We start from the raw sequence: 8,157 nt of genomic DNA, 5'->3' as shown, positions 1-8,157 counted from the left end.
CTGCTATTCAGTGTCATGTGTCATTCTCTTCAATCTCATCTAGAACAGCAATAGGAGTCGATGTCATCTTGCTAAAATCAACTTCTTGTGCCCACTGTCCGTTGACGACGAGGCTATTGAAGTTCTGTACGGCTTTGAAGAGCTTTTCGCCAATTGTTTCTGTGAGTATATCACATGGTTGAAAGCCTCTTGTCCGACCATTTGGTTGCTTTTGGATGCACTTCGAGATCTGATAAGCTAGATGACGAACATCCTGGCTAGCATCCTTATTTTGGTGTCGCCCATTGCTATATTCTCCAAAGGTAGCCTCCAGAAGCTCCTTTAGATCAGTACAGTAGCTGGCTGTGAGAGCAGTTCGACGGAACATGGTAGTGATGTCCAGATTTGAGGTCCGTCGAGTCGACATGAGTGTCTTCATATGAAGATTGAAGAACTCATTCAGTCGATCAATTTCGAACCAACCGTCCTCCGCACCCCGTAGATTCACAAGTCCGTTGGCAAGAATGGCAGTCTGCAGCTCGGGATCAGCTGCTTTGGTTTGAGTGAGCCATGTCATATACAAGGAGAGGAAAGAATATCGGGTTTTCTTTGTGCCAGGGAAGAGGAGACAACATTGTGCAAAGATCCGCTGGATAATTCCAATGTCACCAAGTTTGATGGCAAGCTTCAAGGACTTGTAAGTCTCCATCTGCTGAAGGAATTTCGCATGTGCTGAGAACTCATAGTCGACTGGTTCTCCTTCTCGTTCACGAACCTTAGACTGCTGCTCTTTAAAATGGAACAGAGACTGGCGTATCTGATCCACAACGTCCAGGAATTGACCCCTTCCGAGGCTTTGAATCCAATCATCCACATCTTTAGCATCCGCGAAATTGACTGTTAATGGGACAAACTGATAGAACATGGCCGTGACGCGAGCGTCAAATGAGCGAGTAGCCACCTCTTCTTTATGGTGGAATGGACTTTTGTGTCCCTGTACGCAACCGAGACAGACCTTATTATGATGGATCGTCGATTCAACGGTAGGGTGGTCTGTCCCAGCATAGAGCTCAAAGATCATATCCAAGTAGTTCATACGCCAGTGGAACAGTCCGGGGATTGGCAATATCCAGCTGAAACGATCGAAAAGACGAGAAGCCTCCGCACGTTCTTTTTTGACGGCACGAAGGAGTGACACTGTTTTCTGATCTCCATAAACCAGTTGTAAAAGCCCATCAAGGTCTGTATCATCATCATCCCCCAGTTGCTCCAGAAAGACATTCTGAATGACCTTGTATGTCCCCTCTGTCGTGCCTTCGTTGTATAACATTGGCCCAAGGCTGTAGTGAATTGTCTTCTGCGCTTGCAGTCGTTTAACTGCTGGGAATTCAGGCCAGTCAATAAGATGGGCTCGCGGTTTCATCTGGCCTGGTTTGACGCACGCTTCCGCAGTAAATAGTTTCTCTACTGCCTCCCGATGAGTATAGCGAATGGCCTCTGCAATCCAATGGCGCTGACATTGATGGAAGATCTCATCATCCTGATTGCCTGGTGCCATGTAGATATCATGAGGACTCAGTGTAACCTCTGGATGGAACATAGATCGGAGAAGCCCTCCTGCAGGGATGGACTGACCGATACAAAGCTTGCCAGTGGTGGCGGAGATATGCTCTGATGGATCACGAATAGTTTGATGTCGAACAGTCTGGCTGTAGTCAAAGTTATCCCATGCCACAATGAGATTCCTGCGAGAAGCCTGGGCATTCTGTTTCAATTGTTTCTGTACACATCTTGGGGTAAGAAGTCAGCCAGAACATGTTATTCTCCGGTAAATGCGGTTATAGTACCTGTCCTAGTTCTGCAAGTTCCTTCCGTCTGTCCATGATAGTCTGGTATGCTGAGTTTATCCCCAGGCCAGCCAGAAAGCTAATCACACGTCGCTTGACACCCATTGCATGTAAATACAAGCCGATCAACATCGGGAAGTTGTTGCTTTTCCGTGGTGCAAAAGCGCAAGCCAGAATTGAACAGACCATCACAATGCTGCCCTGGTGGATCTTGGGTGTATCGCGATGGTTTCCTGGAGGTGTCATGATGCTAACGAGCAGTCCACAGAGCTCTGGAGCTTTCCTCTGCATCTGCGTAGCCAAGCTAGAGATGTCCATATCTTTAGGGTCCACATTGGACTGGAACTCGCCGAGTATATCTCCGTTAATCAGCCCTCGAATCTCGGTCTGTATCCGAGACACGAGATCGGATGCACCAGTGGCATATATGTCTTTTGAGACACTACCTAGCCGCTCAATAATTTCAGGTTGCCCATATATAGCGTCAGACAATTTCTGTGCTCGATACGATGTCGAATATCCATTTTTTTTGACTGGTTGTGCATGCACCATGTGGTAAAGAAGATCCTTGATTGTCCACCGGTGCTTATCATTAAGCTCAGCCAGTACCATATCGACACGTTCGCGTGGCTGCAATCCTGAGATATAACGAGATCGCTGAGTAGACGCAGGTGGTTCTTGTAATGGTGAACTGGAAGAAGGCCACTCGAGGGAGGATTGTCGAGCACGCTTTCGCGATCTAGAGATCATATTGGGCAAATCCGGTGATGCCATTCTTTCTAACAATGTCAGAAATACTCTCAGAGAGCTTGAGAAAACACACCTTGACCAAATGGTGGGGTTGCTGGCGAGAACCGGAAACTTGTATGTACGGAAGGGGTTCCCGGCTCAGACCACGGGCTGATGAAGCAACCCAATCGGGTTAGCGTGGCAGAATCGGCAGAATTCTGTCTCATCATTGGCTGTGGTCTGAGGGAACTGAGGTAAATAGTTACAGTGACTGGCCATAAGTTTGGACACCCTCCTTAGACCCACTCAGATATTACATAATTTTCTGCCGGTTTTAAACCCTCATGCCATTTAATTAATACTGCGTATACCATCCCTCACTATCAATAATAGCTTGCACCCGATGCGGCATAGTCTCAGAGAGATGTTTTAGGTGCTCAAGGTTCAATCGGTCCCATGCAATCTGTGCTGTATCTATTAAAATAGCCTTTGTCTGCTCATTATTCCTCATATCAATGAGATCAGGCCGAAGCTTATAGATCTCTGCCTTTAACAACGCCCAGAGGTTCTCAATTGGATTTAAATCAGGCGAATGTGGCGGCCATTCCATTACCTCGAGCTCTAAGTCCCGTAGAGCTTCTCGGACGACGTGGGCCGTATGTGTTGGCGCATTATCCTGCTGAAAAATCGACCCTTCATTCGATATTAGGGTAGGTAGGATACGGAGGTATAGATCCCGGATAACGATGCTATTCACACCTCCACGCTCTGATTCCGGATCCCCGAATAGCGGAATCAAACCAGTTCGACGGGTAGCGCCCGAGAAAGCAGCCCAAAACATCTGCTTAACTTGCTTTCCCCGTTGTGGAAGGCCTTGAACTTGTCCAAGTTTTGGCTGGTCTTTTGGCCGAGTAAATGTCCATTCTCGACGGACACCAATTCCACGCTCCACCGTACATTCGTCAGACCAAAAGACGCGAGCCCAATCTTCGGGAGTAAAGTGTTGATAGCGAAAAGCCCATTGACGCCGTTTAAAGGCATGTTCCTCAGTCAAATAAGGTCGCCAGCTACATCGCCATTTCCGGAGGTTTTCAGCATTCAAAAGCCGTCGAATTGACTTTATTTTCACTTTATAAGAGACCTCAGTAAGAAGGTCTTCGTGTGTAACGCGAGGGTTCCCGTGGATTGAGTCTAAAAGGCGTACTTTATCGGCTTCATTAAGCTTCTTCGGTCGGCCAGAACGCGGCTTTGAGACACCGGCACGTCTTTCATGCTCTTTTTTAATCGTATACCGGATCCCCGATAGTGAAATCCAGGGGTATCTCTTATGGATACGTTTATAACCCCAACGAGCAGCCGTATGAAGCTCACAGATCCTCTCGCGTAAAGCAGGTGTAAGTTCTGAGCGTGGAGCCATAGTAAAAATAGCAGGTTTTGAAAGGTAGGCTTCATGAAATAGTATTATAAAATAGCTAGAATGGCTAAAATCGCGAGAAATAGCGACGCGTAGCTAGCGTGTCTCTCTAGGCGGTGTCGGCTATAAGGGAAAGCGGTATAAAAGTGGGTCTAAGGAGGGTGCCCAAACTTATGGCCAGTCACTGTATCTGGGTCTCTATGACGGTTGAATAGGTAAAGCCTCCGGCACCTCTGAAACGCAGTGCTAGCACGGTTAGGGCGGCTACTTGAAAGTGTTTGATAATGTGCTACGCATAAACCCCTGCCCTTCATTGATTGCGCACGGACATGATACGGAACATATGCGGGAGTCTCGTGGCATGAGCTAATTGGCCCTCTGGATATAGCAAGGCGCCAGTTGAGCGGCAGGTTGTAGAGCCTCAACCGAACGGACATATATACTGGTGACGCGCGCTACCGCACGCTGTGGCCCTGAAACGAAACCGGGGGAAATGAGGAAGAATTTACAGATGTCATGAACATTGAAAGTTTGGATTTGGTAAGGTGCCGGAAAGTTACACGAACGTTCGCTAGGATACGCTAATTGTATGCAAGCCACCTCACGTTGTCCTGTGGCGTAACGTGTGATTGGATGAGTATCGATGCAGAATAGAATATATCTGCAAAAGGACCCTTTAGTGAAGAGTTGCTTGTATGTTTCAATTTCCCTGCCATGCAGCAATCGTTTCCTTCTCGAGCTCTTGAAGTCTTTGCATTTCAGTCAACAGCCGAGGATCGGGTCCGAATCGAAGGTCTTCTATTTCGAGTTTCTGCAGAAGATGAAGTCCTTTGGAGGATCGAAGCCGGGATAGCTGCACATATAGCGAGCAATACTTCCGATGGCGATCTTGCCCCCGGATGGTGGGGTCATCTTTAAGGTCTAGGATCGCAGCTGCAAGAGTCGAGCCTTGAACTTTGTAGTCGGTGAGGCAGAACGCTGGGCACATGGGAACCTGCTTTCTTCGGACCGAATAGCCCTTCATAGTGATAGATCGCTCTAATGGAAAGACTGGCACGATGGAAGGTTCAAGGTCTTGAAATGCAGTGGGTCTTGGTCTGTCTGGTTTGAATAAAATGCAGGCAGGTGGCTTGGTGCACATGATATAGAGGTCGTCGATTTCAAAGAATTCAGCTAGTGGGGAGGTGTCAAGAGGATGGTTTCATCACTGTTTACGAAAGATCAACATACCGGCCGGATCTAACACGACTCCTACAGCAGTCCCCGCTGCGCCATTAACCAGGCCGAGCAGGGTGCAGATGTTGGTCAGTACAACGGCAGGCATATTTGGGGTGTAGAGAAAGAGTCCGGGAAAAGGGATTTTGGTTCCTTGGTCCGGTTGCTGGAGCAAGTCGTCTGCACGAAGCCGCAGGTTGATAGGACCAGTAGACCTGGTCCGCGTATGAAGCGCAGGAAAGACATATACATTCTGACACCGGGTCCGCGCGAATTGCTCAATTCGAACGCGGTTTACCTGGTGACGCAGAGAGTTTAACTTCACGACAGTGGTGGCGTCTTCCAACAGCGGGCTGACCAGGGTCGTGATAGTTTTGCTGTTAAGAAAGGCTCGATCGGCTTCTGTCAAAGTTCCAGCCCTCGCTCGTGAAAGGAGATCACGAAACGGAGCATCTTCTGATTGTCTCATTTGCTCATCCAAGATGATTACCTGTTTGAACTGATGCCAGAGGAGCCGACCGTTCTCATCCTCATCTCTACCCCTTCTAGGCTCCTTCCATAGGGCCGGTCCCCGAACAGGTGGAAACTGGAAAAAGTCACCGATGAAGATGACGACAGGAAGCCCACCGAAAAGATCAGTGGAGGATCTATCGAGGGATTTGGCGATCTTGCAGTGATTATCGATGACTTTGATCATGGTCAGATCCATCATGCTTACTTCGTCCACGAACATGATGGTCTTGCGAGACCAGAGTCGTCTAACTCGAGATGTCATCGCAGTTCCCCGTGAGCGGTCGATAGAGATCCCTAAAGATGTGTGGTACGTATTCCCGCCAATGTTATCGGCCGCTGCACCCGTTGGGGCCATGAGGATTACCTCGTGTTTTCGTCCGATAAGGTTCATACCGGCATCAATTGCCTTGATGATCTGGCTCTTACCCCTGCCCCCTTCACCTCCGACATACAGGAGGGTCTGTTTGCGTTGCGCTGAGTCATAAGGATGGTTCGCCCAGGCCAAAGCTTCAGATAGCACCCTCTCCACGACCATTAGCTGTTTCTGATTTAGGGGAATCACTTCAACGACCAGGGACGCCAGAGAGGCGCCAGTGGGACTCTGGTCAACCCGGGACTGGAGGTCATCCATAGCAGGGACCGTGTATGAGCCAACCAGTGTAGGTTCCAAGATGCCATCTTCAATCTGGATGTCGAAATCGTCGAGTGCGAAGTTAGAGCTGGTGGCATTACGATCTGTGCTTTGCCCATGATCAAGATTGGCGAAACTTTTCAGGTGAACCTCCCACGCTTGTAAAGTGGATGGTGGGAGGTACTTTAGGCCAGATGTTTCGTATGCAGGAGTATGAAAGATATCCAGCGGCCGGAGGTTCTGTAGTAGCAAGCTTCGCACTGGGGTTATGGCGCGGAGCAAGGGAGGAATCCGGCGTCCAGTGACCAGCGTCTCTCGATGCCATGCTTTCCTGATGGAGTGATAGGCGGCGATCAACGTCTCGGTGTTAAAAGTCTCATCCTGCAGTTGACAGCATTCATCGTTCTCGTCGCCATCAGAAGCAAAATTTGGCGGCTCAAATCCGTCAACGTCATGGTGAAATGAATCAGCTGCGCCATTCGCCGACTTCCACAAGCTTGCATCGGCTTGGCAGTCTTCCTTAGACTTCCGCAGCAACTCGATGTTTCTTGCAAATCCCCGATTGTGAAATGGGAGGGTTGGTTCAACGGCCGCCCATACTTGAACATGGGCGTCCCGCTTTGTCGCATGCCGGCGGAAGAGATCAACCAAGTGATCCCAGGGAACAAAGAGGCCCAGTAATATCTCAGCCATGTCATTTATAATCGCAGTCGTTTTCGGATGGCCTCCCGGAATCGCGTCTTCTGCGGCCTGGAACTCCGTTAGCTGTCCATTGAAAGTCACGGCGGCCACCTGGGACGTTGTGCGCGCCAAGTGCTGTACATGCGTGCCATATCTAGGATGGGTTGGTTCGAAGTCCACGTCATTCGCAACAGCGTCGCGTATATTCTTAGTCTTTACAAGCATGCAGTATTCAAATAATGAAAGAGGAGCCAGGTGCGGTCCACGCCACTTATAATTGTCAAAGATGCTTACGGGGCCGGTGTCGCCCGTTTCATACGTGCAAGGTTCTTCTGCCATGGGATCAGAAGAGGGGCCGCTTTCAAGGTTATCTGGCTGAATGATTGCCCGAATATAACGCCTTAGCCACCAGAGGTTGATACGGACGAAGTTGTAGCTGATCGTGTAATAGGTTGGTAGCTGAAGCAAGACGCTAGCGACCTGCACACCACTGATCTCTCGGTCATGAGAGAGGGCATTAAAGCAGCGTAGTGCAAAATTATTGACACCTTTTTCTCGAAGTCGGAGATCTGTCGCTGTTGGTGGCTCAGCAACCTTTGCATTCTCAATAGATTGCTTCAACAAAGCCGCCTTGGCAACCATCTGCCAGGGAGAGACGTCATCTTTCGTGGCGTAGTTGGTGATGTAATAGATCAGCGACAAAGACTTGGAGACTGTCGGAATCCAGGAGATGTCTTGATCAGAACGAACACAACTAGCAATGGCGGGGTTCCACGGGTTTATCCAGGCATGGTTTCGAGCGAGGTGAATCAGTCCAAAATCATCTACCTTAGAGGCAGGGACCAGATCTCGAGGCATGCCAAATCGACAAGCATTCTTTCCGGGACCTGTTTGCCGGTACTTGAAGCATGTGGCGAGATGGTGTTTCGAATGGACTTGTGTTTTACGAGCGACACAATTGCTGTCATACGATAGTCGAAGATGGAAGTCGTCATCGGATTCAAAATCTTTGGCCGATGGTGGCATGCCGGGAAGGTTCACTTCAGGGTCTTGCAAAATACTCTCATCAACGCCTTGGGTAATGATTGACTCTAAGTAGCGAATCATGCGAGCCGCAAAGTCGCTATCCTGGAGGAGCCGATCTCGCA

This window comes from Penicillium canescens (genome assembly GCF_028828765.1).
Source record: "Penicillium canescens strain IBT 15451 chromosome Unknown utg000012l_segment0_segment0, whole genome shotgun sequence".
In the NCBI taxonomy this organism is placed as follows: domain Eukaryota; kingdom Fungi; phylum Ascomycota; class Eurotiomycetes; order Eurotiales; family Aspergillaceae; genus Penicillium; species Penicillium canescens.
This window is presented reverse-complemented; position numbering follows the sequence as displayed.